General features: G+C 42.4%; 1 long non-coding RNA gene across 1 annotated transcript in view; it reads left to right on the forward strand.

Annotated features, from left to right (window-relative positions):
• LOC308056442 overlaps nt 1-27678 on the forward strand; it is a 45033-nt gene that overhangs the window by 2445 nt on the left and 14910 nt on the right. Inside the window, exon 2 of the long non-coding RNA XR_013924835.1 lies at nt 1-27678. This exon is cut by the window's right edge and continues 14910 nt beyond it. This is a non-coding gene — a long non-coding RNA (uncharacterized lncRNA).

The raw sequence follows: 27678 nt of genomic DNA on the forward strand, positions 1-27678 counted from the left end.
TGTTGGAAAGCATGAATAGGAAAAAGCAGGACATCTTCAGCAGCTGTGAAGTTCCAGTCCCAAGATGACCTTCAAAATGAAAACCACATCGCTGACATTTCCCCTAGGAGTTTGAGAATGCGCTGAAGATATCTACCAAAGGATCTATTTCTTGTGAAGTATTCTTAAAAAGACCAAAATATAAATACAGTAGCATGAAAAATGATTAAAATTACTATTGGGATTGGAACTTTCATTCAAGCTCAAAATACTTGTTGAAGAAATTTTTGGCACCTGTCATTTACCATGTTTATTAGAAGCCAGAAAGTGAATCACCTTGGAAAAGCTGAACAAAATTTCCATGTCTGCCATCACACAAGGGCAAATGAAATGTAAATGTATTTCCAAATTATAAGAAAATTTTAACATGCTTTTTAGCTCATAGCAACTACTTACGGTTTGTAATTTAAGTTGAAACTTCTTGACTTTTCTGATAATTTCTGATAAATATTTGAAAGAAAGGGAGAGGGCTGGGTTGCAGCATTATACTGTTTATTCATATTCTGTACCTTCATTAGGCATGGCCTTTCTCCAGAAAATCCACAAGCCGGGTGTGACCTTGACCATCCACAAACTGGGATCTCTCACTGCCAGTGCCCGCTGAGTGGGGCCGTATGCACCCACAGGGACTGCCTGTACAAGGTGAAGCCCCTTCTCCTACGAGCCTGTTCCAGACCATTGGCAGGGGCAGTGCTGAAGGGAACAGCCTTGATGCCTTGTTTAACCCCTCTCAAGAGAGGGTCCCAAGCAAGGAGCTATGGTACCACAGGCAATTTAATCTCTTGAGTACGCACAACCCTACTTACTCCAATTAGCGACTGCGGTGAGGATGCGGTGGCAGCCAAGTCACCACCAGTGGTGGCTGTATTTTTTAGAGTACAGCTTTTACACTACGCCATCTCCACATACATCCTGCAATGGACTAAACAGGTTGTCATTTGGAGAAGGCATTGCTCCTTACGACTCCTTGAAAGCAAGCCTTGGGGTTGTCTGAACTACGGAATGGACCGGGTGGCTCATTATAGCCTGGATGTGTGCACAGTGCTGTGAAGACATGACGAGGATCCCCTACTCATCGTGCTGCCGGGATGTCCTCCAACACATCTGCACAGTTGGCTGTGCTTCCCCTGTGCAATTGAGCAACTCTTTTGAAAAGCAGCTGGCAAGAAACTGTGCGTCCTTTGCAAAGTAGGTGAGTTTCTATCCTGAATGGAAGTGTCTGGCCTTGGAGAGAGGTAACCAGCGTACTCAGCTGAGAGACTTTCATGGATGGAAAGGAGTGCACACCTACATACTTGGGGAGCCTGAACCCACTAGAGGAATGTGGGGTGATCTTGTCCTCTTGCAATTGCAGAGTAAAACCTGTCTACTACAGCCTGCAGTGTGCTGGAAAATGGAGACAGGTCCTGGTCACCTCTTCCTAAAACCAGGAGATACGAGTCTGAAATCCTAGAGAACCATATAGCAAGACTGTTCAATAAGTATAAAGTAACACGTATATGGCAACATACTAACACCTTGCCTAGGTGTAAAAAAGCTATGATTAGCCCCAAGAGCCCAGGGTGTAAATAATCCAGTCACTGGAACCACTGTGAGCGCTGATGGTGTGGTAGGTTCATTGCCAGGGTGGTGAACAGAAAGCAGGTTCTTTCTTCTGAGCTTGTAAAAGATCTTTCAGAGTCAACACAAAGCCAGAGACCATGATGGCTCTCCTCATGCTCCTACAAGACACCCAGACTGCACCCAGAGGAGCTCTGAATGGTAGCTGACCCACTCATGTTTCAGTTGAATGAAACAGAGAATTGTTTCATACGTGGTCCAGAAGAGCCACCTGCCTAAGAAGTCTCTTGTTTTGCTGTTGACAGTGTCATCAGTTGATGAGTACTGGAAACTACAGTGTTAATGGATGACGTGTCATCTTTGCTAATATCTTCAGCAAAAGATGTTAGTGGGAACAAGCTGTTCCATGAGCAGCGGAATTAATGAAACTGTGTTTCCCGTGGATGTGTGTCTCGGGCTTGAACTTTCTGGTTAATTGATGGTGCCAACTCAAGCTTTTCCCATAGCTGCGACACAAATAATGTCTCCCCCCAGCACGGATTCTCCAGTGTCTGATAAAGGGTAACTGGAGCCTGTCTTCTTCTGGCTGGTAAAACAAATCAAGTCCCTGCCTTCCCCCAGGCTGTAAATTTTCATGAAACCTGTACAATTCTAACAAATTTTGTTGAAACAAGTTCAAAAGTTGTCATGGGGACACAAAGAGATGAGCTGATACACACATAACTTGGATCGTGTAAGACCTTATTTTCTTTGGAAACTGGGATAGAAATATTCTCCACAGGCAGAGTTTAACACAGAAAATGGCTATTTATGGAAATCTTTACACTCTTCTATCTTATAAAGAGATGCAACTTGGCTTCTCTTTATGATTTATGACCTATAGGAGAAGGAGTGTTTAACGATAATCTGCCAAGGATTTTCAACAATTGTCCCTCTTCCTCTTACAAGTTTTCTAGATTCTTGTTGTGCTTCCCTTTGATGAACAAAAGCTCTCTGAAAGGTTTTTACATTTTCACTTCTAGTGTTTTGCTGCTTTTCTTGACGAGGCTTTTAGTGAAGAATCTTTGAGCTGTTTCATAGAGATCGTGTGAATCAATTCAAGTGCCAGTATTTAAATTTTAACACAGGTTTCCTGAAGACTAATGTTTAAGCACTGATGTTAAATAAACAGTTAAAAAAAGTTCCCCTTTCAGTTACTCTGCTTTTTCTTAGCTTATTCTTCTGGGTTTCAGCAGACGGTCTGTCATCAGTGCTTCAGCCTAGTCACAACATATATCGTGGAAGTGAAAATAAAAAATAAGCTCTTCCAAGAACACAGTTTTCTTTATGCCAAAGAAAGAAAGAAAGACCAATGACACCAGCTCTTTTGCCTCTCATAGGTCCTCTTTCTTATCTGGAGGAATGATGGAAGGCTTTGAATCTATCAGCCCAAGACAGAGTCTAGTCAAAGTCTAGTGAGATTTGTTTTTCTCTTTTTGTCTTGTCTACAATAATTCCAGATTAAGATGTGATGGGTAACACTGCTGTTGTGATTTTAAACAGGTCATTCTTCCTAGGAACAGGACCTCAAATCTCCATGTGTCCTAGGTGCATTGCAAAGTCCAACTCTACTCTTCATTATTTCTGCTCTTTTGATTTTCACAGAGGGTTTAATCAGTTCTTGTTACAGCCAGTACCAGTGACAAAGGAAATATTTATAGTGTGGAAATGAAAGGAGCCAGCACCAGGCAGTGCTAACAGCACTCCATTACTTTAACCCTATTTTTCAGAAAGGGGCTGTGACTACAGCCTTAAAGATCACTCATCACGATAGGAGCATTTACCTCTTGGAAAAGCTTTGTGTTGCGACTGCAGCTTGGGGAAACAAACATTTTTTTTGCATAATTCACAGTTCTTCAAAACCCAGTTTGAACATTGCTGGTGCCGGCAGCACACTGGTGTTCTGGTGCAGACAGCCGTGCACAGTGCTATCACTCAGCCTTTTCCACCTACTGTTTCTCATGGTGTCTGTGCACATGGAGAATTCTCCATCAGCACAAAAAGGGCTGACCCCGTGCTGACCAGAAGGACGCTGTCATTCATCAACTCCCGCTTCTCCCCTACGTTGTTGCTTAAATTTCGGAGGTATTTTTTTTTTTTTTTTTAATTTTATTTTCTTTCTATGCTGCACTACATTTTGCACTTGCTATGTTATCTTTCAAAAAGTTACAGCATTGCACCAGCCTCTCTTTAATGTCTTTTTTTCCCATGCATCCTGTGTTCTTTGGTTCGTGATCGGTTTTATGTGGCAATTCAGCAGGTCAGCTCACAGCGGCAGAGACACCTGTAGGTACCCCCCAGCTCTGGTGCCTGTATGGCCTCAATGGTCTTCAGGCTATGAGCCTAAAATTGGAGGTTCACCTCCACCAGTCCCTAAGCACCTCCAAAGACCAAAGCTGGGTGAGCATTTTTCCCAGGCTACTGTTACCAGGAGAAGGACAAAGGCAGGTGAGGAGAGCTGGGGACCAGTTGGGGGTGGAAGAGCTCTGGGAAGTGTGGGAGATTCAAGCAGGAACCATGGCATGGAGTTGCCACCTTATACTGAGATTTTTCAAGGTGTAAAGCCTGTATCTATTTTTTGTCCCCATCTTTCATTCTCCTCCGTCCCCCTGGCAGCAAGAACCTGCCCCAGGCGAATGCCTCCTCTGCCTGTGCTGAGAGCTGGCCTGGGCTGCACCACCTGGCCCTGGGCTGTTTCCAATCCCCTCTGCAGTAGCTGCTGAAACCCTGGCAGCAGCTCCCGTGGAGTGATGGGAGCCTGACAGAGGGGATGTGGATAGCTCTCTGCTGATTGACAGCCCCTCCACAGCGTAGTCTGTCAGATTCATTACCTGTACTTCAGAAATCCCTGGAGATCCCATCACCATTTCACAGGGTGCTGTGGAAACATATAACGCGGATCCAGCCCCCCTTCCCCAAGAGATGGCAATCTATTTCTAATGTAAGAGGCAGTAGGTGGAATCGGCTTGTGGATAGCAGCGAGGAAAGGAAAAGACTTTTAAGATCTGGGAAATACACAGGTGCCAAAAAGTCTGGCTGTTTCCCTTCTGCCAATGGCATCAGAGTTTTCTTGGCATCCTCTGAAAGTGACGGTCCCAGAGATGGACCATCAACCTGAGTCTTGCCCCTCACTCCAGCCACAACATAGCAGAGAGCATTGCGTTGGACAAAGACCCAGAAATTTGAGTTCCAGTGCTTGAACCTGCAGATGTTCATTCTGTTGATACAACAATAAGACTAAGATTTTTTAGTATTATTATTTCCTAAGCAGCTGTCAAAGCGAATTTGAGGAAAGGGACTTTTAAGTAGTGTTTACGTGAGGAATGATTACTCATGGAAAATTCCTTCTCTGAACTTTTCCAATTTCATTAACAAAGGAATGTTTATAAAGCAAAGCCCTGCTCGACACACTGACATTTCTGAGTTTGGAGTTGCTCTTGTAGCAGTTGAAATTGAGTTCACGTATCAGTTTAAGAACACATATTCCATCTGGGTGGAACAAGGACCTGCTGGTGGCAATCATGAGAGAAAATATTCCTCCTGTGGCAATGGGGCAAGTACTGAGAATATGAATGAAGGCATCTGAGATGGCTTGCTGAAAGGAGTTTCTTGCTCAGAATATTGGCCAAAGCCATTATTAGTGGGGCAGAATTAATAATTAATTATTAATCTTGGGCATATGTTTGTAATCTTTAAAAGAGAGCTGAACGACATATTGCTTGTTGTTATTAGTAACTATTCGATGTCTGCCCTGAGGCAGAGGTTTGTGATGTGAGACAAGGTTCCCTATAGACTTTCCAGCCTAAAATTGGACCCTCCTTAAAGCTAAGATAATGTAATATTTTTTTTTATGTTTGTTGCTTTGTTTTACCACTTTTCCTGTTTGAGCCAACACTGAAAACCTCCTGCCGTCCCTTCATTCTACTGAGTTATCCAAAGTCCACCTTGTTCCAAAAGCCAGCTAGCCATAAGGACAGTCCTACACCATTCATGGTCTCACACTAGCTATTTTTTAAGGGGCAGTTTTCTATTTTGTAGTTTTCTATTTTAAAGAACCACATGTTACTCTTGGAATGAATCAGTGATTTGAACTTTCATACTGTCTTTCACTGAAGGTTGATGAGAACATTTCGCCAAAATAAGTACTCCTATCCCCATTTTGCCATTGGAAAATGAAGGGTTGAAGAGCTGTCTGAGGCCACACACTGATGGGGTCAAGGCCAGGAACTCTTCCCCATGCCACGGAGGAGGACAGCATCTCTATTTTTCTGTCTAGGATAACCAGCTGTTTCTAGTCCTTACCAGTGACCAGCTGCTAAAACTCCTCTCTCCCACAATATATTCAAACCTAACAAGAACTGGAGCACCACGGGCAATCGAGGTCTGGAGTGGAACACACCATACCTGTGATTTCTGGCAGAAGGGTCTAACAATTAGGGAAACTCGTGACAGTTGTGAGCGTAAGAACATGCGGTGATGCTTTTTTGCATGTAGTGCTTGTGGAAAAAGGCAAGCATGGGTCTGTTTGCAAGGCTGCATGGAAAAAAAATTTCTCAATGTCACCTTCCTGATAGAAACTTCTCCAAAGACCCCAAATATAGCTTCCCTGATGGTAATGCCATGCAGACAGGAAGCTGGTGCTATGTCACCAAGGTAGGCGGCAGTTATGAGGTGTATATTTTAGAAGATCATGTGAGGAATTAATCATGATGGTTTAACTTAATGATACATTTATGCACTTGCCTGGTTTTTGTTTTTTTTTTTGTTTGTTTTTGTTTTTTTAAGCAGGCTCTCTGCTGAGCATTTACTTCTTTGAGTTAATGACAATAATTACATGAAAATCCATTTGGGCTTCTTAAGATGTTGAATTTGCAAACTGGCAATACAAATACTTTAATACCAATTTAAATACACTGTAATTACACTTGATTCTAAGTAGTGGTGTTTTAAAAACTGTCTCATTTGTAAATACTAGATCTCCCCCTTGCACTCTAACATCAATCCTTAGCAATGTACAGTGTATCTGGTTGATGTCAGTCTTGATAAATGATTCTGCTGAAAGTGCTGACCATAAAGAATAACATTTTCCATTAAAAATTAATATATTCCCATGCCACGGGTCTTTGTGTAAGAGCAATACAATGGTCTGTATTGTCTGTCTGTCAGCAGATCCGTGCCTGATTTGTGGTTTACCTAGGTCCTACAAAGTCCTGGGAAAATTACAGTTTTGATACCTGCCATTGATTAGTAATATTTATATGGTCATTCATTTGCACATGGACAAGTGACACCTGTGGAACGGCTAGCTGTCAGGCAGGCTCACCACACGCAAGGAAGGAAAAGATCCAATTTTTGCTGCCCTTCCTTCAGCACTCGATTCCCCAAAGAGATTTCAAATGTCATTCCGGTGCTTTTATGTAGGATGGGCATGGCTTTCTGCACGCCGGTGGAATCTGAGAGCAGCAGGAACCGGGTCACTAAGACCAGTTCTCCACTGCTGCAGGTCCTGAGCCACATCACTCTCCTTGGAAGCTCACTGAGTATCGTCTCTAAAGTACCTCGAGTTTCTCCCCTCCCCTCCTTTTGCCTTGATGGACATCCTAGGACCTAATTTCTTTTGTGCATAGGAATGGTCTCCTCATTCCCAGACTAAATACAGCCTTGGAGACTTTAAACTCCTCCTTTATTTTGGCAATATTGCTTTTTACTTTATATAACTTTTCTGTGTAGCTGGTTCTTATGAATGCAGACAACTGTTTTATTCTGTATTTTCAAGTGACAATATTTTCTTATGTACCTGCATTGTACCAGATTTTGAGTTGGAACAGTTTAAAAAATGCCTTTTCTTTCTCCTTTGCATTTTAGCTGGCTCAGAAAAGTCTAGCTGAATGATTTCTTGCCTGGGGAAGTGGCTTTGTCCAAGTGTTAACACTTTGCGAAAGTTGCTTAGTATTAGTGAGATTTTGTTTCAGAAGGGTATCAAAGCAAGACCCCAAAACTTCTATGCTAATTTATTTGATGCTTTGTTTTTGATTTTTCCTCATTTAGTGTTGGATGACAATAATGTGAAAGACAAGAGAATGTGAAACAGAACATTTAATTTGCTAGGAAGCAATTTTTTTCATCATTATTTTCTAGGAGGCTGTTCACAAATAGGTGGAAGACAGACAGTGAGAAATGATACGTTTTGCAATTTTCCACCTCCAGAAAGAGAAAAGTGAGAGCTACCTATTGAGGTCAGGCAAAATATTGCAAGCTATCTTTGTAATGAATTTCTTCTAAGGGCAAAGTTAATTGTCAGTCAGCCTAGAGGGTCCTGTCCTTTTCTTTCTGTTCTATTTAGGGATGCAGGAGCGAAATATCTTTTTTCTTTTCCTTTTTCTTCTTCTTCTTCTTTCTTTTGCATCTTTTTCTCTTTCTCTTTCTTATTTCTTTTTCTTTTCCTTCTTTCTTTTTCCCTTTCCCTTTCCCTTTCCCTTTCCCTTTCCTTTTCCCTTTCCCTCTCCCTTTCCCTTTCCCTTTCCCTCTCCCTTTCCCTTTCCCTCTCCCTTTCCCTTTCCCTTTCCCCCTCCCTTTCCCTTTCCCTTCCTATGTAGGAGTTGTTTCTTCCAGGGAGCACTGACCCATTCAGTTTGATAATGTCCTGGATTTCTACTCTGCTAAGTCTATATAGGGACAAAACAGATTTTGGAGACAGCCTTACTCACGTGTATCTAAAGATCCGTTCAATATTTTGTTGGTAGAAATTGTGTTTTCTGAATGATAAAACATTTCCCCCCCGCCCCGATTTCTTAATGTGCAAGGCAGTTGAAATGAATACAACTTCAAAATTCTAAAGTCTAATCTAGAGAAAATTGTTTCACGATGAAAGAAAGCAAAAATACATGTTGTGTGGAAAATTTTGCCCAAAAACTTGCCAGCCCTTGCCCATATTGCAGTATTTTTATTGAGGTCCATCTGCTCTAACTCAGGCATCCAGAAAGGAGATCTGAAAAGGTCACCCCACTTTCTGAAGAGCAATTCCAGAGCATAACATCCCCTGAAATAGCATTTTTAGACAGGGGAGTCATTACTCTGGTATGCTACGAGACATATTCTTAAATCCTGATTTGCACGGCCTTGTGTACCTGCTGTAAATACATTAAATATAAACTATCCATACATCATCTGCTAACAGATACTGCATTTTTGCACAGAAACACTTCCACATGCATCGATGTTTATGCATGTGCACCACACGCCCAGACAAATGCCTGAATATTCATACGCTGCACATTTCTCATTTTTACTTCTTCACAGGGGAGGGTTCAGCCAGACGGGTTATTTTAGCAAAATGAAACGCGCTGATAGGACACGCTGATACTCCATGTATTAAGAAGAATGAAAGGATTGGCTTTTCAGTGAGAACTCTTCAGGTAAACTGCCATGCTTGAATGATTAAACCCAAAGATAAAAATATCTTTTACAATGTGTAATTTTTTTCCTTTCTTGCAATAACTTTAACACAGGAAGGGAGGGGTGGGGGGTGGGGGGGATGGACAAGGGGAGGAAGAGAGAGAAATAAGCTTATATTCTTAACTTTCCTAACCCATATTGCATTCCAGAACTATAAGATGTGGTAAAGACAGGTAAGCAGATTAATTTAGCAGACTTCCAGACTTCTGAAGCAAAAGAGGGAGGCAAGAACATTTTATCATTTCTGACATATGGAGCATGTAGTACTGACTGCAATATGGAATGGATGATCAAAGTCATGTTTTCAATAGATTCTAGGAACGTTTTTAACCTTAAAGTCATTAGTAAACTTCAATTTAGGAGCTGAACCCTAAAACCTTAATTTGGACAAAGCGCTCCTGCTTGGGAGCAATAGTAACTCACTCACAGGTCAAAATTTAATATAATTCTTGAACCAGGCAGCTCAATGTCTTGGAGAAAACGACTAAAAAATACTTAGAAAAATACCTTCAAGGGATGAGGATGGAATTGAGAGCTAAGCACAGAAAAAGTAAGAACTAGGGCTTTCAAAGAAAATTGAAGCTTTGGAGAGCCTTCAACTAGTTTGATTTATATTTAAACATTTTAGAGACTGGAGCTTTGATTAGATGAGACCCTCTCCAGTTCCCCTTCAGCTCTGATTTATGGGCAGGCTGAATCTCAGGAAAATGAAAGCTAAATGAGGTGTTCTTTAAAATTACCTTTGAACACTTAAAGAAGGTAAGGAAGAGGGCAACTTGGCTGATGCTGACATGAAGGGGAATGAGATATGAGGGTGAGTGTTTTTAGGAGCCAAATTCTTTTGAATCCTGGAGAGGGAGAAGGAGTAGAAAGAACAGGATGTCAGGGGGATTCTAATTGCTGCATGTGATAGCACTAATATATACATCACTTTTGACTAGGAGGCGCATTAAGCTGGACCTGTTAACACAAACAAGCTGTGCACATGTAAGAAGGTTTTTGGCATTTTGTTTTGGTCTGTTTGGTTTTTGGTTTGTTTTGGAAGCAAATTTTTCTCAATTTACTTAAGAAATAGCTTTCTTATTTTGGGCTTTAAAATTGATTGTCTTAGTCCACCCAAAGGTATTTTGATAGAAATCTAACATCCAGGAAGCAGCCAGACACCTCCAGGTGAAACCATGGAGGGGTGACTGATGATGAATGACCCCTGTGACCCACCTTAGACTGGCATCTGATATGAAGGTGATGTTCATTTATGTTCGCTTCATTTGACCATGGTCTCCCCAGCCCTTCCCTCTTTTTGCTTTTCAGATTGCTGTGCTTTTTGTTAGAGATGATACACACTATCTAACTTTGATGTTATCAGAAGACATACAGAACTGGATAAAAGTACCCCTAAACAGGCTAAGATTCAAGGCAATATCCAGTTCTACAAATGGTCCTAGTCCTGCTCTGCTCACAGCTGCTGGCATAGGAACTGTTTCTGCTCAAGGATGTGTCCTGCTCTTGCAAATGACTGCAGTATGCATGGGGTCAGTGTCCCACCTCACCAGGCTACTGCGCTTGGCTCATCCTTGGAAGAAAAACCTCAGGTGCAGAGGAAATTGCACGTGACCGTTGTTTGAAAACATGTCTCTGAAATGAAGTAAGGAATGTGACATAAATAAATGATCCCTGAGAGAGCGGTAGCTGCCAAAATCATGAGTTAGGTCATGATGTTTGTAGAAGTTTTTAATACTTTGCAGCTGGAATGTGCATATAACAGCGTATTCCCACCCTACATTCTTGCTGAGTTTGAAGACATGGATACGAGTGATTACTGACTGGCTCAAAAATTTCCTTGAAGATATTGTGGATTTGTTCCTTGATGACCTTTATCGTGGCAAGAGGAACTGCTGAGGTATTATGAGTGCAAAAGTTTGGTACTGACTGTGGGGGATTGTTTAAGTTTTCCTGGTTAGTTAAACAGCTGTAGGGCATCTTGGATTGGATTCAGGTTCATAGCTTGGACACAGATCTCAGTTATCCTTTAATCTTGGCATTGCTCTTTGCTCGCCTGACAGCTCAGTGATGGGAATCCAGGATCTTTGACTATATAATTCTGTTCCTACATAGGTGTCACCTCATTCTGCAGTTGTGCACTCAGCATTCAAACATTTCCCTTGGTCATTTCTGACAACGGTTCCTTCTCAGTGGGGAGAAGATGAGATGGAAAACCTTTATCACTCCTCTGAGATGGTGTTAAGCAGCTTTCACATCAGTCCTGAAGCCAGCTGCCCTCTTGTGCACTCAATGGCTTGGATCTTTTTCTGTTTGCCAGAATATTGTCCCAGCAAGACAGTCTCACCCTTACCAACATGACGAGCTCAGATGCATGCTGCTCTCCTCTGGGCTGTGCACATGGGTGAGTAGCGACCTACTTGTGATATCTCTTGCATTCCTTGTAGGGCTTTTATTCCAGACACATGCAACAATTTTGCTGCTAGTGATGTGGTTGTTCTAAGCCAATCTGAGAGAATCACTGTGGGCTAAGGAGCATAGTTACTATTTCTGTAATCAAGTAATAGCATAAGTGGTGTTGCCTCTGGAATTAGCCAGATCCCACAGCTTTTCATCTTCTTGAGACATTTGGCTTCTTCTGTCTCCCTAATTGCTTTCTCATGTGCCAAATCAGGGCTGAGCCTTTCTGACACATAGCAGTCTTTCATGAACAAACCATAATATCACACATTGTTTCATCATGCAACCAGCTGGAGAAATGGCAGCTTTGTAGGGAGACCACATCGGGACTGGAGCCTCAGCGTTCCTCCTCTGTGCAATCCCTGGGAGGCAGCGAAGGTCCTAAGAAGTAGCCCAGTACATCTTGTCAGCCCGAATAAGACCGGTGGCTGAGTTGAAGAAGGAGATGCAGTAGAGGAAAAGAATGTGGGCAGGCATGCAATATCCAGCCACAGTAGAGACTGCTAACCCTGTTGGCTCTGAATGGCATTTCATCATCATCATCAACAACAACAACCAGTATTTTGTCTGGAAATACCTCAGTAGTGGGGTTGCCCTACGGCCAGTCCCCAAGATGCTGCAGTCAACCCCAGGGAACATAATGCAAATTGAGATGTGGCTGCTGACAAATGGCAACACACAAGACACCTCCATGACAATATCTTTGGTGACAAACAGACATTCCCTGTCTACCACTATCATGCATGTAGATTAAACGGATATCTCACTTCTCTAAAAAAAAAAAAAGGATTGTTTGTTTCCTTGCAAAGACAGAATAGGCAATGAAAGGATTGCAAAACAGGATAGAAACCGCCAGTTTATGGCTGGAGTGCATGAGCTGGGGTACTTCATAGTTTAAGTCATCACGCTGTAAGCAGTACTGCAGGATAAAGGGGGAAAAAGTAATCTCTAGAAATGGTTCTGAAGCATTCAGAGGATTTAAGAAACAAAATTGTGCACTCCTTTCTCCCTTAGGTCCACAACTAGCCCTACTTAGCTGCAGTCAATCTCACTTAGCTAAGACCCATTCAGGAAAGAATTTAGCTCTGTGTTTAAATCCACCCCTGTTCAGCAAAGCACAGAAGGATGTGCTTCCAAGTCTATATTGAAATCCTTCTCCTAGGAGCCTCCTTGCCAATCTGAAGCTCTGCATCTAAATTCTAGCCAAAATTGAACTGATGACGGGCGTTTTGGCCCACGTATGTTGCTCAAAGTGATATTGCAGTTTGACTGCGTACAACAACTGCAGTTTACACAGAGAATCTAAATACCCAAACTTTGAGGCAGGTGCAAAATCACCACCCTCCTGGAACTGCAGAAACCACCTTTGCAGGAGCTCTTTTAGGATACCTGACTCGTTTTACGCAGGAATAAACACAGTGGTTTCTAAGGATCTCTATCGTATTCACATTGATTTAACATAATGGAGGTTTTTAAGTTTAGAAAAAGAGTTACCTGTTATCTTAGTCCCAGATGCAATATCAGATACTTTTTTTCTGAATTTACAGTATCTGAACGTATGCAACCAGTCTGCCAGTGCAGCTTGTCTGCATGTCCCTGTCTGGGTAGCAAGGGACAATGTGGGTACATGAAATGGATGTATGCAGGCACAGAATCTGAATGCTTGCAGTTTTTCAAAGGTGCAAAAGTTTATAATCAGTGTGTTTATTATTATATTATAATATATATATCACATATATATAAAGATATATATATAATATATAATTATATATATAATAAATACATAATGATATATATTATTATATATATCAGTATATATAAAAGAATATAAAATGGATTCTTACTGGAAATACCTTGGAAAACTGACAATTATTTTTGAACAGCTCCATGACTACTGATATCCAAGGAAGTCCTGCTGTCGATTTCAATGTGAGCAGGAAATGCTGAGTAATTATGAAAGACCACCCCCCGAAATCCAAATTCAAGTTATCCAAAAGAAGTCAGCACAGTTCAGGTCTTTCCTTTCCCTGGCAATCCTGGTCCCAAAAGAAACGACCTCCCTGTGGTGTGCTGCATGATAACAGAATGAGCCAAGGGGCAAGAAGGCAGCGAAATGCTATTTTCAGAGTTCAGCCTATCAAGGATTAAAGTGCATAGTTAATATCAGACATTTACACATGAGGCTTTTCCTATGATGGCTACCATCACCATCAGACTACACCTGTCAAGTGAGAACTGCAAAAAGAAAAAAAAATAGTTTTCCCAACAAGTAGTTCGTGGGCAGCAAACACATGCAAACCTATTACTTCTCTTCTGATCTGTACTATTACTATATTCTAAATATTATATTTAGCACATATATATACTATATTACTGTATTTTGATATATACTATGCTGTCTGGGACCTACCGGACTCACAGTTCAGCCCTGAGTTGGAGGAACGAGCAATTCAACATAACCATCGACTCCATGCAGCATGTATATCTGCCTTAAACATCCTGGTTTAAGTACTAGCCACACCTTTTCATTGGTGTGGTTTAAAACGTGTGACAAGATAACAGTCTGATGTGATGGTCTCGGCCGTATTGTTGTTATATGCTGATCAGAATAATAAAATAGCAACAACTAAATGCCATTCATTGGCTGTACTTAGAATAGGTTGACTGAAATGTAATGACTATGTATCATCATTAGAGAGCTGCTGAGTCTCAGAGAATCGCTTCTAATGAACAATTGCATATTAACTAGCAAACAATGACTTTTGCAACTGAATCTAAAAGATGAACTCATTGATACCATTGGATTATTAAGAGCTTATGTATTGATGTTCAATCATTTTAATAGATTTGCTTTCCTTATTGTAGAATATGACAATAAAAGTGCTGTGAATAGTAATTTCCTAATAATAACCCTAATAATGCTAATAATATCATAATCTTACTTAATCTAATTAAATAGACAGCAAAAAGACCTACTTACAACCACTTGTCTTTTGTTGGTGGAAAGATTCTCATTATGAAAATTAAATTGCTTTCAAACTCCTTTGGCACACTAAAATCAAAGCCACTCACCATTTACAAACCAGGCAGGAGCCCCAGATCTGCAAAATCTTTAGGGAAGCACTAATGCATTATGTTTAACAGGGATGAATTTAAGCATCGTCTTACAGACTTTGTTAAACTGGCCTTTCTCAAGCTTTTGGGTAGGGCCTTGGATTTAAATGAGATTAATTTTGCATCCACATCAGGACACTCTATTATTATCTGAGTCAATTTAGTTTCCCAATTGGAAAAGAAGAAGAGAGAGTAGGTAAAGGCCACATAGCAAAGACATAGCTGAAATCAACTTGTAAAGCCTGTCTGGCATACAGCTCTCAGCCTACAGTAGTTTTCTTGACTCCACGTGTACTTTTAATATCCCATGTCAGAAAGAAATCCTCTGAGAGCATATCACCCAAGCATGGACTTGCCTCGGCGGTATTTAAAAGAAACTCCATAATTTCTAAATTGGATCCACCCTGAAGTTTCAATACTTTTCCTATGTGTATAAACACCGGGAAATTTGACAGAGCTAATCCTGTAAAAGAAGAATTAAAAGTGACTCTTTTTTTTACTGCTAGTCCCATTTTATCTGTGTGTGATATATATCTGTGTTTGCATTTCAGCCATGTGTTCTGGTGTATGAACAAAGGCAAGTTTGCCATGTTTTGCTTGGTATCACTGCAGAGCCGACGTGTCCTGGGGAATAAGGGCTGGACTCTCTTGTGGCTAACACTTCATGCTGTGAATGTGCCTCTGGTTGCAAAATTTTTCTTGGTGGCAACGAGCAAGACAGGAGAAACAAAGCCTGAACTTTGGACTATTTGCAGGGCTGGCAGTCAGGCTAGAAATACGTTTCCTGCTCAGCGACACAGAAGAGTGGATGTCACAGGGGTTGAATAAGAGTAGTAATCAATATAGTAATTTTCTCGGAAAAGTCCCTTTTTAGAATCGAACCAGTAGTTCAAAGACAGCAGGATGGGCTGGATATACAAGGAAGGGTAAAATGCCACATTTGTGGCAAAACTCACTGGTGCTGATGATCTCTTGCAGGAGACATCGGAGGTGGACTTGCTGGAGAAGATTGTGTGGGGGTGGAAATGGGACCGGGTGGTCCAGAGGAGAATTGAGGAAGGGTGGTGGGACCCTGAGCGAACTGCAACAAAACCAAGCGCTTTTGTCTCCTACCAGAGCTCCTGATGTTTCAGAGAGAAGCAGGTTGAAAGGTGCTAAATCCAGGCCCAGGAGCAACTGGGGGTTCCTGCGCTGGGGGTGGTGGGCAGGGGGTGGATCTGGTTGTGTCACTCTGTGGGGTGGGGGGAGATGAAATGTTGAGCGGCCCCACTATAGCCAGCTGGAAACTTTTTACAGTGGGAAAGGAAGGATAAAAACTATCCTTTTGCTATCAAAAAAATCAAAACCGAGTAATTTTGGAAATAGGCAAACACATTATAAATCCCCACAACAGTACTTCTCTGGAAAACAATACAGAACATGCAATTTTCTGTCAGAAAGTCAACAGCTTTTTGTCGCTCACAGTTTTTCAGCCTCAGCATTTCTCTGCCCAGAAGCCTCAGCATCAAAGCAGAAACGTGCTGGTGTGCAGGGCAGGACTGCATTGCAGGTGCCAAGTTAGATGACTGTGCTTGGGTAAACCCTGCTTAGCTCTCCCTAGAGCTGGTCCCCGAAGTCACCGTGGGCCACTCCAAACCTGCTGTGACTTGTGCTGCGGGCTCACGGTGTTAGCACCCATGGGGAAAGGCAGGGTGTGAGGGCACCTCAGGCCATGCCTCCAGTGTATGGAGCATGGTAGCAATGGGACCTGTCACTGAGGACTCCCCCTGCGAGCATCTCCCTCCCAGGATAACTTAAGCAGGCCACAGGATGATTGTACACTTGGTTTATCCCAGAGTCTGCAGGGATTCAGACATTCCCACCTGTCTTTGCTCCTGCAGGGCATCACAGAGGGGAGTGGGCTCCTTTGGGATGTCCTTGCCACAGAGGCATCCCGGGAAGACAAACAGATTGCTGAGGAGAGAGCGTGTTAAAGATAAAAATTAAAGGAAGACTGAAAATTACAGTATTTTAAGATGGCAGGACTTTCAGAAAGCACAGTTTGTCAGGAAGACAGCTGCTTTTTATAGCACGCCTGGCATGGTTGATGGCAGAGGCATTTGACATTTAGCTCTGACGGAGCGGCAGGTGGGGAGAAGGAAGCCACAGAGACTGTAAGCAAATCACTTCGAAGCAGAATTAGGAAGGGGCAGTATCTGGGGATAGCTGTGTAGCTTTGGCTGGACTCCTTGGCTGCTTTACAGTGCTTGAAGGGCTGGGTCCAAAGTCCTTTGACATCACTCTCCTTTCCCTTCATGGAGAGAAAAAAATAGTTCCAAAGCTCCAGGAAAATGAATGTCCTTCTGCAAGGGTCTGCTCTACAAGAGCTCTACAAGAGCTGCCTGTGTCCAGGGCTCCTTCCCCCATGAGCCAGAGCAGGGTTTGGTCCTCAAAGTTGACAGGTGCAGGGACAAGGGCGAAGGACCTCCCAGCTGGCAGGAGCCATCCACACCTCTCCTTTGCCACTGAATTACCGCCGGGAGGGGAAATCAGGCAACAGAGGGTGTGAATTACAGCTGAGGGTGTCTTTCAGGTGCTCTTCTCTTAGGAGAACCCAGCCCTGGTGCAAGCGTTTTGAGCAACTGGAAGTTTGTTAAAATGAAAATGGGCCTTGGGGTCTTGTTTTCTCAATTTGCAAAATGGGTGTATGACACAGACCCTTCAAAGTTACCTTTGAACTTTAAAAAGCGCTGAGTCTTACTCTTAGTATTAGAAGGGGCTTATTCCCTACAAGCTTTTAGTTATGCTTGCAATGAGCCCATGGCTTTTGATTGTCACCCCCGAGTTGTCCATGCACTGCACTAGATCCCTGCCCAGCACCTCACATGGGGGTAATACGCAATGTTGTTTTTCTTTATGTGTCTGAACACTTTCACTGCTGCTCCAGCCCAGCTCCGACCCCGTGACTCGTGAGAAATGCTGGTCACTGTGCACTGGCCACCGCTGAGAAAACTGGGAGTAAGTCTCCTACCAACTACTGCTTATTACGTGAACCTACTGATATATTTGTTCCAGACTTCCCTGAGCTCCCTAATTTAATTTACTATTTTTATGAGGTCTTTCTTATCTCCAAATACATTTTCCTCTTATTTATTGTTCAGGATACATTTGGTAGAAGGAGTGAAGTAGCTCAGTAATTTACAGTCATCATTAATTTCATGACTGCCAATTTATTACCGTTTACACCTTCTGTACAAGAAGGGAAAGGATTTGATACAATAAATAAATTTATCCTCTAACATTTGTCAAGCTGTACTCATTAGTGTGAGTCTTTCTGTGTCAGTGTGAGGATAAACTATGGGACTCCCTGGCGCAGGACAGGATGGGAGACAGTGTGGGCACGTGAGATGCTTAATTAGGACTAGTGGCAGGAGGGATGCCCTTAAGCAAATCTTTTAACCTGCACATGGCTAAAGATTTATTTGAAAGGTAGAGACAGAGAATGCAAATTGCACTGAACATTGGCTTTGGAAAAGAGGGGGATTTGAGTAAAAAAAAAACCAAACCAAAGTTCTCAAGTATTGTATTTTAATTAGGGAAAAATTAAATTGTGCTTTTAATTTTTGTTGTTTTGAACCGAAACACTTTGAATTGTGGACCAGGTTCAAAACAGCTGAGGAACGATTTTGTTATTTGACTAAGGTGCTGTGGTATTTCATGGAAGCTGTGATTTGAATATTCATCATCTCCTGTAGGCAAAAATTCTCCCACCAGGTTTGTGGCATGGATGCTTTTTCTTTTTCTCATCTATCTCAGATTCAAAGTGTTGAAAAATTCCTACTGCAGGCCAGCTGTCTGGAGGCCTATGTGTAATTGTACTCCTGCTTCCAGCAGAGAGAAATCTGTGTAGTGCTAGGAATGATGTGTTGATGCTGAGTTTATACCTTGTCACAAGCTCAGTATGTATTTATTGGAAAATGCATCTACTTTCCCTGTGCTTTTCTTTTCATCTGAGAAGTGGGAAAACTAACTCTGGACAGAAATTTCTTGCTGCATAATATTCCGGGATGGGGCTGCAGAGATGGGATTTCAGTTTCATTATGATTTTCCACCTAACATCTCGTTTTAAATGAATTAATGAATAATTTAGATGATTTAAATGAACTTAAATTCAGTCCCCAAAATATTTTAAATATTGTGCCACAGCGAAATTGGAGTTTACTGCTAAACCTTCCATCATCTGTCATGGTTTCTCTTCAAACTGCAGGGGAGTTGAACATTTGGGAAACCTCGGCCGGTGAAGTGTTAGGGGAGATGTAGTACTGCTGGTGAGTCCAGCTTCCAGGTGAGAACATAACTGCAGGCAGCAAAATGCACCTCTGAGACCCCCATGACAACTCTCTTTTGGTAAAAAATACCTGCCTTTTTGTGATGGTGAGCATAAAATATATTAAAAAATCTCTGTGGAAAAGAAGCTGGTATTAATTACAAATTAGACCTCACTAACACACAGATTTTCTAATGTAAAGCTACTTCCAGAGAAAACACATGCATTTAACTATTGACAATAATACTTTGCCTACTATTTTCTGTATTTTTATATTGTGAATCCTACAAGGGAGATGCTTGGTTTTGTGCATCTATTGACTGACTGTAGGTCTTGCTGTGGTCTAAAAAAAATAAAAATACTCCTTTGCCTGAGATGTACCTGAGAGCAGACTTCACCCACAACAAGCAGACTACAACTGGAGATTTTGGCCGCTTTCCCTCCTGGGTCCCCTGGAGCTGGTGGAGAGGGCGAGGGTGCCCTGTGCATCCCATGCCCGGGGAAGCTGGCTGGCTCATTTTGAGGCAGAATTCTCCAGGCAACAGATGACTTTGGGAGCATGGCAAGCAAAGCCCTCAAAGCGTTTCCTGAGATCTCCAGCTTCTACCAGAAATTATTGGCTTGCTGCAGGAATTACCGGCTGGAGCCCCATGCTCGCTGTGATGCTAACACAGGGACAGATGCTCCCAAGGGTCCCTTCCCAGCTAAAGAATCAAAAATCCACTTAATACAGCTGTGCTTATCCCAGTGTTTACTCATAATAAAACATCATTAGAGGGACCTAGCCTTGCATTAGTATTGGCTTTGTTCTGATGAAATCTGGCTGTATAAAGAGTATCTTGGAGAGATGCTCCGGCAGAAACACCCACTACCCAGCGCTGCCAAAGCCTGCTTTGCTTTACAGGCGAGGTCCTGCCCATGCCTCGGGAGCACTGAGGTGAGCCAACCCCACAGGCTCTCAACCTGCCAGAGAGACAGCTCATGCTTTTCCTTTTTGCCCCACTGCACAGAAAAGCTGGCTGGAGGTTGCAGCTGGTGAGGAAATCTGGGGACAGTCGTTGCTCTGGGCAGTGTGTTGGCCATGGTGTGCATTTGTAGCATAGCTAACACAGCATCCTACGTGGTGACCCCGTCAGCCTGCTCCTGCGTGAGCAGCAGGATTAGTTCAAGACAGCAGAAATTCACTATTCCCACCTAAGATGTGCCAGCTTTGCTAGCCTTCACTTTTTTTTTGCCATCTTCCTCAAAGCTTTTGTTGCTTTAGTGTTTCACCCTCAGGGGAAAAAAAAATATAAAAGGAAACCTTCAACATGGTTGCAAAATGCTTGTCATTATGATCTTTTATATTAGTAGAGGTCTGTTCATTTTGTTTTAAGTACTCATATAGTTTAGCTTAGGTCTGTTAAAAGTAATTTACATTCTAAGTCTAGAAATGCTCACACAGGACATGGTGCAGCTTCTGTTGAAATGAGTGAAACTCAGAGATTTAGACAGGTCTTCTGAGAAAAAAAGAGGGGGGAACCTGAAGCACTCACGTGTGCTCGTTAAAGATGGTTTCAACTGGAAGAAGTCAAAATATATTTTGCAAGTGGCACATCCTGTTTATTGGAGCCGGACCAAACGCTGCGCCCACCTGCTGGGCAGAAAGCAGAAGCTGTTTAGCAGCATTGGTAACTACAGGTGGGGAGGGAGGAATGCAGGGAAACTTTATGGCAGACTCCGTCCGGTGGGAAGAGCACGCTGCTCTGGGATGCGTGATGGCTGGGAGCGGTGAGAGCCGGAGCTTTGTGCCTCATCCCAAAGCGTGCATGGGGAAGGGTGAAAACCTGAGTGTTGATTGCATAATGGAGAAAAAAGGGCTACTTAATCTAGGGAGGAGCAAAAAAGAAAATTTTAGGTAGTTCCATAAACTAAGATTAACGATTAAACCGATTTTAAGGAGATTTTGGAATACATTTATATGTGGGAAACGTGTGTCTTAATTACTGGGTGTTCTGCTTTGCATACTTTGTGTTTAATTGCCCGATTCTTGGAGGTGCTAAGGAGCTGGAGTTGAAGGACATCAATACAGTTGAGCCCAGTGCGGCTGAACTGGGGAAATTTCCAGGTGAGGGTTCTTGTGTACGTTAATTTACAGATACCCACAGCATGTGACAAAGTGACCATCCTCAGCTCTCTGTCATCCTAAAGTGACTACAAGTGTGGCCAGTCTGGCCAAGATCACAGAGATGTAGTAACAAATACTGTGAAGTTTTTTTGAGTGTACCCACAGGCGATTCTCCGAGGCAATGAAAGGGCTGGACCCAGCATGTCATGCAGCAGCTCCCATCACAAGGAACCTCTTAGTGACAATGCTGGTATTTCTTGGGTTGCCTCCATTTTGCCCCTAGACCTTTTTCAGTAAACCTCTTAGCATGTCTCACCCTAACTAGTGTCTCCCTAGCCATGAGACATTGTGAGATTATGTGTTAAAGATAATATCACCTACCATGCACTCGGACAACATCATTACTCTTAAATCTTTAATGGCAAGTGTTAAATATTTAATGGAGAACTTCCCTTCACCCCTGCCCAGGAATGATATTTCTCCCTCTCCTGCCTAGGAATGATATTTCCCCCTCCATGAAGAATGATTGCAAACATTTCTGACAATAATTAATTTTCCGTTAATTATTTTCTATTTCTGTACAGTGTGTTCTTTTCATTCTAGCTCTCTAACAAATTTGGCGTTGAGACCCCTTCACCCTTTCCATCTATTCAAATACAAGGTTCCATTCTTCATTAGGGCTATTTTAAAATCTGCAAAGAACTGTTTTCCAGATGTGGATATGCACAGACAGTAATTGCACTTCGTGATCACTTCCAGCTGCCCTAAATGCCTGCCAACAAATTCCCATAAGGAGTGCATGTTTTGTGCTGCAAATCAGGGAGAACATTGTAAAATGATAATGTGTTGCACACTGCAGTACCTACAAGAGTTATGGACTTTATAACTGAACTAATTGGAATTAGGCTTTACTTTAAAGGTCAAGAAAGTGACAGAGAGATGCAATCTTTGTGAATTAATCTGTTGGGTTGTTTCTGAGTAGTATAGAGTACCTGTTTGTTGGATAATATTGTTTTTTGTGAATTTGAATACTCTGTAGATGCCTTGGAAACTTACAGATCGTGGGTAGGTATGGCAATCTCATGGTTTTAATTTGGATGTGTAATCAGACACCACATATTCTTTTACCGAGTAAAACATTTGCCTCCTGGAACTCTTCTGGTGTGACCAGAACTTGTAGTTATGGATCACATATTCTGCTAGTGTTAATGGCCTCAATTTCATTGATATTAGTAGAGACATGGACACACTGTTCAAACTGAATTTGGTCCTGTGGTTTTGTTATTTTAACAATGTAATTTTTAAATAGGTGTCTATATCATTCCAGTGCAATTCTCTCCCTTTTTGCTTACGCATCCTTACGATTCTTCACTGAGATACAGTTTTATGCAAGAATACCAGCAGAAGATGTCACTGACAGCCTCAGAGTGAACAGTAACACCCTAACCAGCACAGTAAGTGCTTTAGCAGTCTTCAAAAATAGTAATAAAAAAAATCTTCCTGACATCAGAACAGAATTTAAAAATCTATCATGTAACACCTTGCTCCATTACTCACAAGCCTGTGGACCCAATAAACAAACGCTACCAGCTCTCTGTATAGACTGCTCTGCACTCTGTTGCAAAGCTTGACCGTGGCCCATGTTCCTGGAGATTAAGACTGTAGAGTCACCCTTCCAACCACACGTCACCTTAGTGTTGTGCCCCAAAGCCCAGCTTTCCTTTTAGCAGCTGAATTCAGAATTTGGCTTTCCTCCATAGCAATATAAATGTGGAGAATGAGAACACTGCCAAGAGCCAGAGCAGAAGAGCCCCAACCTGAAAACTCTGGGCAGGTGAATCCACATTTTTTTAAAATAAAAAGATATGTATTTTACTTTCTGTGCTGAAAGGAGGCTTGTACAGCTGGTGTCTTTGGGGATTCCCCAGGACAACCTGTAGACTTGAACAAAATGCCTCCAGAATCACGTATATAAGCTGGTGCAGCATCATCCTGGAACAAGGAATGCTTCCTTGAACATCCACCAAGCTATAGTGGGGCTAATTCACTGTTGCCATGCTGCTGTACGGACGTGCGCGCCTGGGAGCACCAACAGGGATCTTATCTGTAGCTGGTTCCCGTGGCTTCTTGTGGAGTAGCTCCTTATGCTTGATGAAAGCAAATAGCCAATCTCGAGTCAGTTTTGCTGAATTTGCCATCGATATTCAACTTTTTCCACCTTACATTGTTTGCCGTGAAGATGTGGGTTGTTATCTTGTAAAGTTAAGCTTCTGACTACAGGTTTTCTTTGCTTGGTTAGCTATTTTTTTTTTTTTTTTGCCACCTCCTTAAGTGTAGTTCCTATATGCCCTAGAGATCACATGTTGAAAACTAATCCATTGGCTATGTCTACAGCATGAGCATATATTTCATAAACTACTGTCAACAAATACATGAAAGCCTTACTACAGGTTTATTTAAGCTGCAGCTCTGTTCTGGAAAGTAACTCACTAACAACTTTCTGTGGTCCAGGGTTATTGCGTCCCAATAACGAGTAACTGAGCAATGAGCTGGCCATCTCGGCCAAACCTCACCCATGCCTTTGCCAGGCATTGTGGCTCTGGGTGGATGCTACCTGTCAGCCACCAGCTGTAGAAACAAGCTGTGTGCTCTCAACAGGGAGCCTTGTGATAACACAAGGTGCTTTCTGTGTCATCTAGGAGTAATGTTTGCGTAGGCTGTCCCCATGATCACTCCTGATGGATATACAACAGGATACTTTGCTAGCTGAATGAAATGACTTAGTAATAAAATATCATTACACAGCTTAAGTGTCAGAACTACAATTAGGAAAAAGGTAGGTGAAAATTAGGCTCCTAAATCCCCACTTACTTCCTCAACAAAAGCTGGTCAGCTTTGTAAACCTGGTGAGTATGTTGCAAGCCTTGTCCATGCAGGAATTACTGGCTGCAAGACACATTTGAAAATCACGTCCAGGTAGGAGCCTATATCCACAATAGCCTGTTTTGAAACCTTGGCTTGTTTGTGCATTGGGAGAGTGTTCCCGTACTAACAGAGAAGTGAGTGTCATTCTATTATTGAGGTCTCACATTTGGTAAAGGACAAATTAGACTCTTGCTAACATATATTGAAGATAATGAAAGGCTTTAGTAAAATAATGGAGTGATGGGATATACTTTCTCTGAGTGATGAAAATGCCTCTGGCTGGGTCTGTGTGCGTTTGTGTAAGAAGTGCACAAATGTCTAGTGACTCGGTAGGAGGGACTCTAGCCTGCACTTCAGGACCTTGGTTCTGACACTTGTACCCTGTACTCTGTCCTTGTTTAAGGGAGCTGGCCATGCCTCAGTGAGCGAGTGCCAGCTGGACGATATTGCATGGTCTAATGAGAGCAGGAGAGAAGGTAATCAAGATTTTTCCACGAGTGCCTCTCTCTTTGCATGGGATATTTTTATCAGGTATTTCAGGCTGATGCCATCGCACACCGCCTGTGCACTGAGCTGGCAGGACAGGAGCCATACACTTCTAAGGCTGATGAACCTTTGGTGTCAAGGCCTTTGTTGACTTTGTTATGAGAGCGAGACGGTCAGACTGGATGGAGGAGGATGCTGCTTATAGCAGGGGAACTGAGGCAGGGAGAGAGACGCATTGCACACTGCTGAATAGTAGCTAACCCTCCTACTTTGGAGTCACCTCCTCTCCTTTGCTTGTTATCTTGTAAGATACAACATTAACCCCTTTGTCTGTATTTTATGGACAGTTTAGGGACAATTTCTCCCTATTTGGTCTACAGATTTTGTTTAACTTTATAGTGGGATTGTTATATCATTTTCTTAAGCTTTTTTTTAGGTACCACGCTGAGGGAACCTAAGGGAATTCACATCGCCTGACTTGGAATCTAAGAGGTGAATGTCTCCATCTGAGCTGTTCATTTTGGTCCATAGCCAATGGTGAAAGAGAGGTTCTGAATCATCAGATTTAAAATTAGAAATATTGTCCTTTGGAGTGCTTGCAGTAAGTGGGGTGACCAGCCATGGTGACTTTTACATTTGAGACCTGTAAAGTTGAGCACCTACATCTTAAGCTAAGTTTCATACATAAAAAAATGCAGTAGATTCCCCCAGAAGCTTCTTCAGGACACCAAAGATCGGTGCCTATGAGTAGGCGATGTGAGCACGTCCTGTTTGATGGTGCTGATGATAAAGTGGCTCCTCCAGCGGTTAAATCACTGAGCACCTCTGACAACTTCAGCAAGCGTTGATCATGGCTGGATGCCTCATTTGGAGCCTGGTGTGATGAACAGGAGACTTTCCTTTGACTTTCTGTTGGATTTTATGGTGAGCCCTGTTGCATAAATAAGAGCCTGTCTGCATGATAATGTCGCCTGGTAATGCAGCTGCAGAAACCTTTTCTAGCAGTAGGTGGAAGTCACTGGCCAGAGCAGCCTTGTAGGAAGCACTTGCCACTTTCCAGAGAAAAGAAAGTGCCTTTCTTACCCTGGCATTTGTCTTGGTAGGTGGGAAAGCACTGTAGCTGGGGATGGGAAAAGGAATAACAATCTTTTGTTATAAAGTTTTGTTATAACTATGCCTGTATGTGCTCTGTGGTAAAAATTCATCAACAACATTAATTTATTGTGCTTTCGTGAACAATCCTTCATTCACAGCCCTCCCACACCCAGACATTAATACATGACCGAGGTTCATAGCTGAAGATACTCGCTGACGCACAATTCATCAACGGCTTTTTTCAGCAGTGAGCCTTTCTGATGATGTTTTTTTTTCACTCTGCTCTCCACCTGACCCAGCGCCTCTGCTTATCCCCGTCTCTTGCCCAGAATCTCTTGGTTTTCTACTCTCCCTTCTGTTTAAACATATCTATTTCTTAAAGTTAAGGCTTATTGAAATTTCAGGAGGAAAAAATTTCTGCCAAAAAATACAGTTTTGTCAAACCTAATTTTTGGCAAGAGAATGTCAGCTATACGTACATGCACACGCAAAACTTCGCTGGTGAGAAATTCAAAAGGAAAAAATTGTTTTGAGTACTCATTTCAAAACAAGATGAAATATTGTGTTACCGTACAACCTAAACTGTCATTTTTCCTTTTCAGTAAAAATTTCCCACATGTTAAAAGAAAACATCATTTTGTTTTGAAACATCAACCTGAGATAATTTTATTTTTGGATTTTCTTGGAAACTGCTCAAGTAAGTGAATTTTTTGAAAGCCTGCATTCAGGACTTTTATTTTTTAAATGCCACCTTCTTTCTGAGGGAAGAAAAGAAAGAAGTTTTTTGACTTTATTTCCTTCCAGTTTCCAGACCTGGCCTCAGGATCTGCTGTGCTGTACTTGTAGTATAGGGCTGCCCATCTCTGTGAACGATTTCTCCACATCTTCTACTCGGTTAACGTAACCAATGGCTAGAAGGGGAGTATGTTATTTTGCATTCACCTAAAAAGGGCAAGTTAACTGATTTTGTCCCACTTTTGCAGAAGAGTGACACAGAAAAACCCAGCAAACCTTTTTGCCCCTTAGATGGCCTCAGGAGGTGGAGATTTACCACTCGTGCAAGCACTCCTCATTTTTGCAAGGTGCAGGGGGTCTATCTGAGTGGAAGGACCATTTTCAAGACCTGGTCTTTACAAGGCTGGTCTTCAAAGTGTGCTGCACCATCACAGCAATTCCTCTGCTGCCTTTACACCTCCCCCGCCTGCATTTCTGCTCACACTCCCAGCGCTGCTCACTGCAGCACTATTGTACGAGCCTTGCCAATCCCCAGGACCTCGCCAGCCTCGCTGCCTCTGTCCTTTTCAGCTTGCATGCTGCTTTAGAAAACAACTGTTACCCTGTGTAATCAGCCTGAAAGCCTTGTGGGGCTGTTGATTTTAAAGGGGAGTTTAGACAATGCTTGTGTGGTCTTTTGTGATAAACCAGCCTCCAGTCGTAGGCAGAAAAACAGCAAGGCTTTTGTGTTCTCTTGACCTTTCTCCCAAAATAATCAATATCTGTAGGCTGTCAAGCCTATTATACTCTGTGCCAGTAGAGAGGCTGTTTCATATACTCAGCCCTCTTCTCCCAGCTGGAAAACCAAAAACTAGAGACTGAGGGATCCCCTCGGTAAATTCCTGCAAGGTGCTGTATTGCAACTGTCTTCCACAGCAAGGTATGTGAGGCTAACGCCCAAAATAATAGCTCTTTAGCCATGATGAAAACTGTAAAGAAAGCACTTACCACTAAGCCAAAATCAATAGTACATTCTCCCTTCTTCACCCCCACCCCCTGCCCCCACCCCCCGTAGCTCAAAAGCACAAAACTGTTTGTTTTGCCACCACACCAGCAGGCCATTCCTTGAGATGAGCTGCTTCCATCAAAGGCAGCAGTGCCTGCAGAAACAGAATTAACTTAACTTTGCTAGCCTCTAATCATAGAAGGATTAAGTAACTCTATCTGTTCAAAGCGGATAAACAGTTTCAATTGCCTACCACGGCAAGTGGGTCTGTTTTAAATTTAGAAACCTTTCATAGCTTTGGGATAGTGTCTTTCATGTGACCTTGACAACAGCAAAGTCCATCTTGAGACCTTGCCCGAGTTTTGATTCTTC

The sequence above is a fragment of the Falco punctatus genome, assembly GCF_963210335.1.
Source record: "Falco punctatus genome assembly, chromosome: Z".
Classification (NCBI taxonomy): Eukaryota; Metazoa; Chordata; class Aves; order Falconiformes; family Falconidae; genus Falco; species Falco punctatus.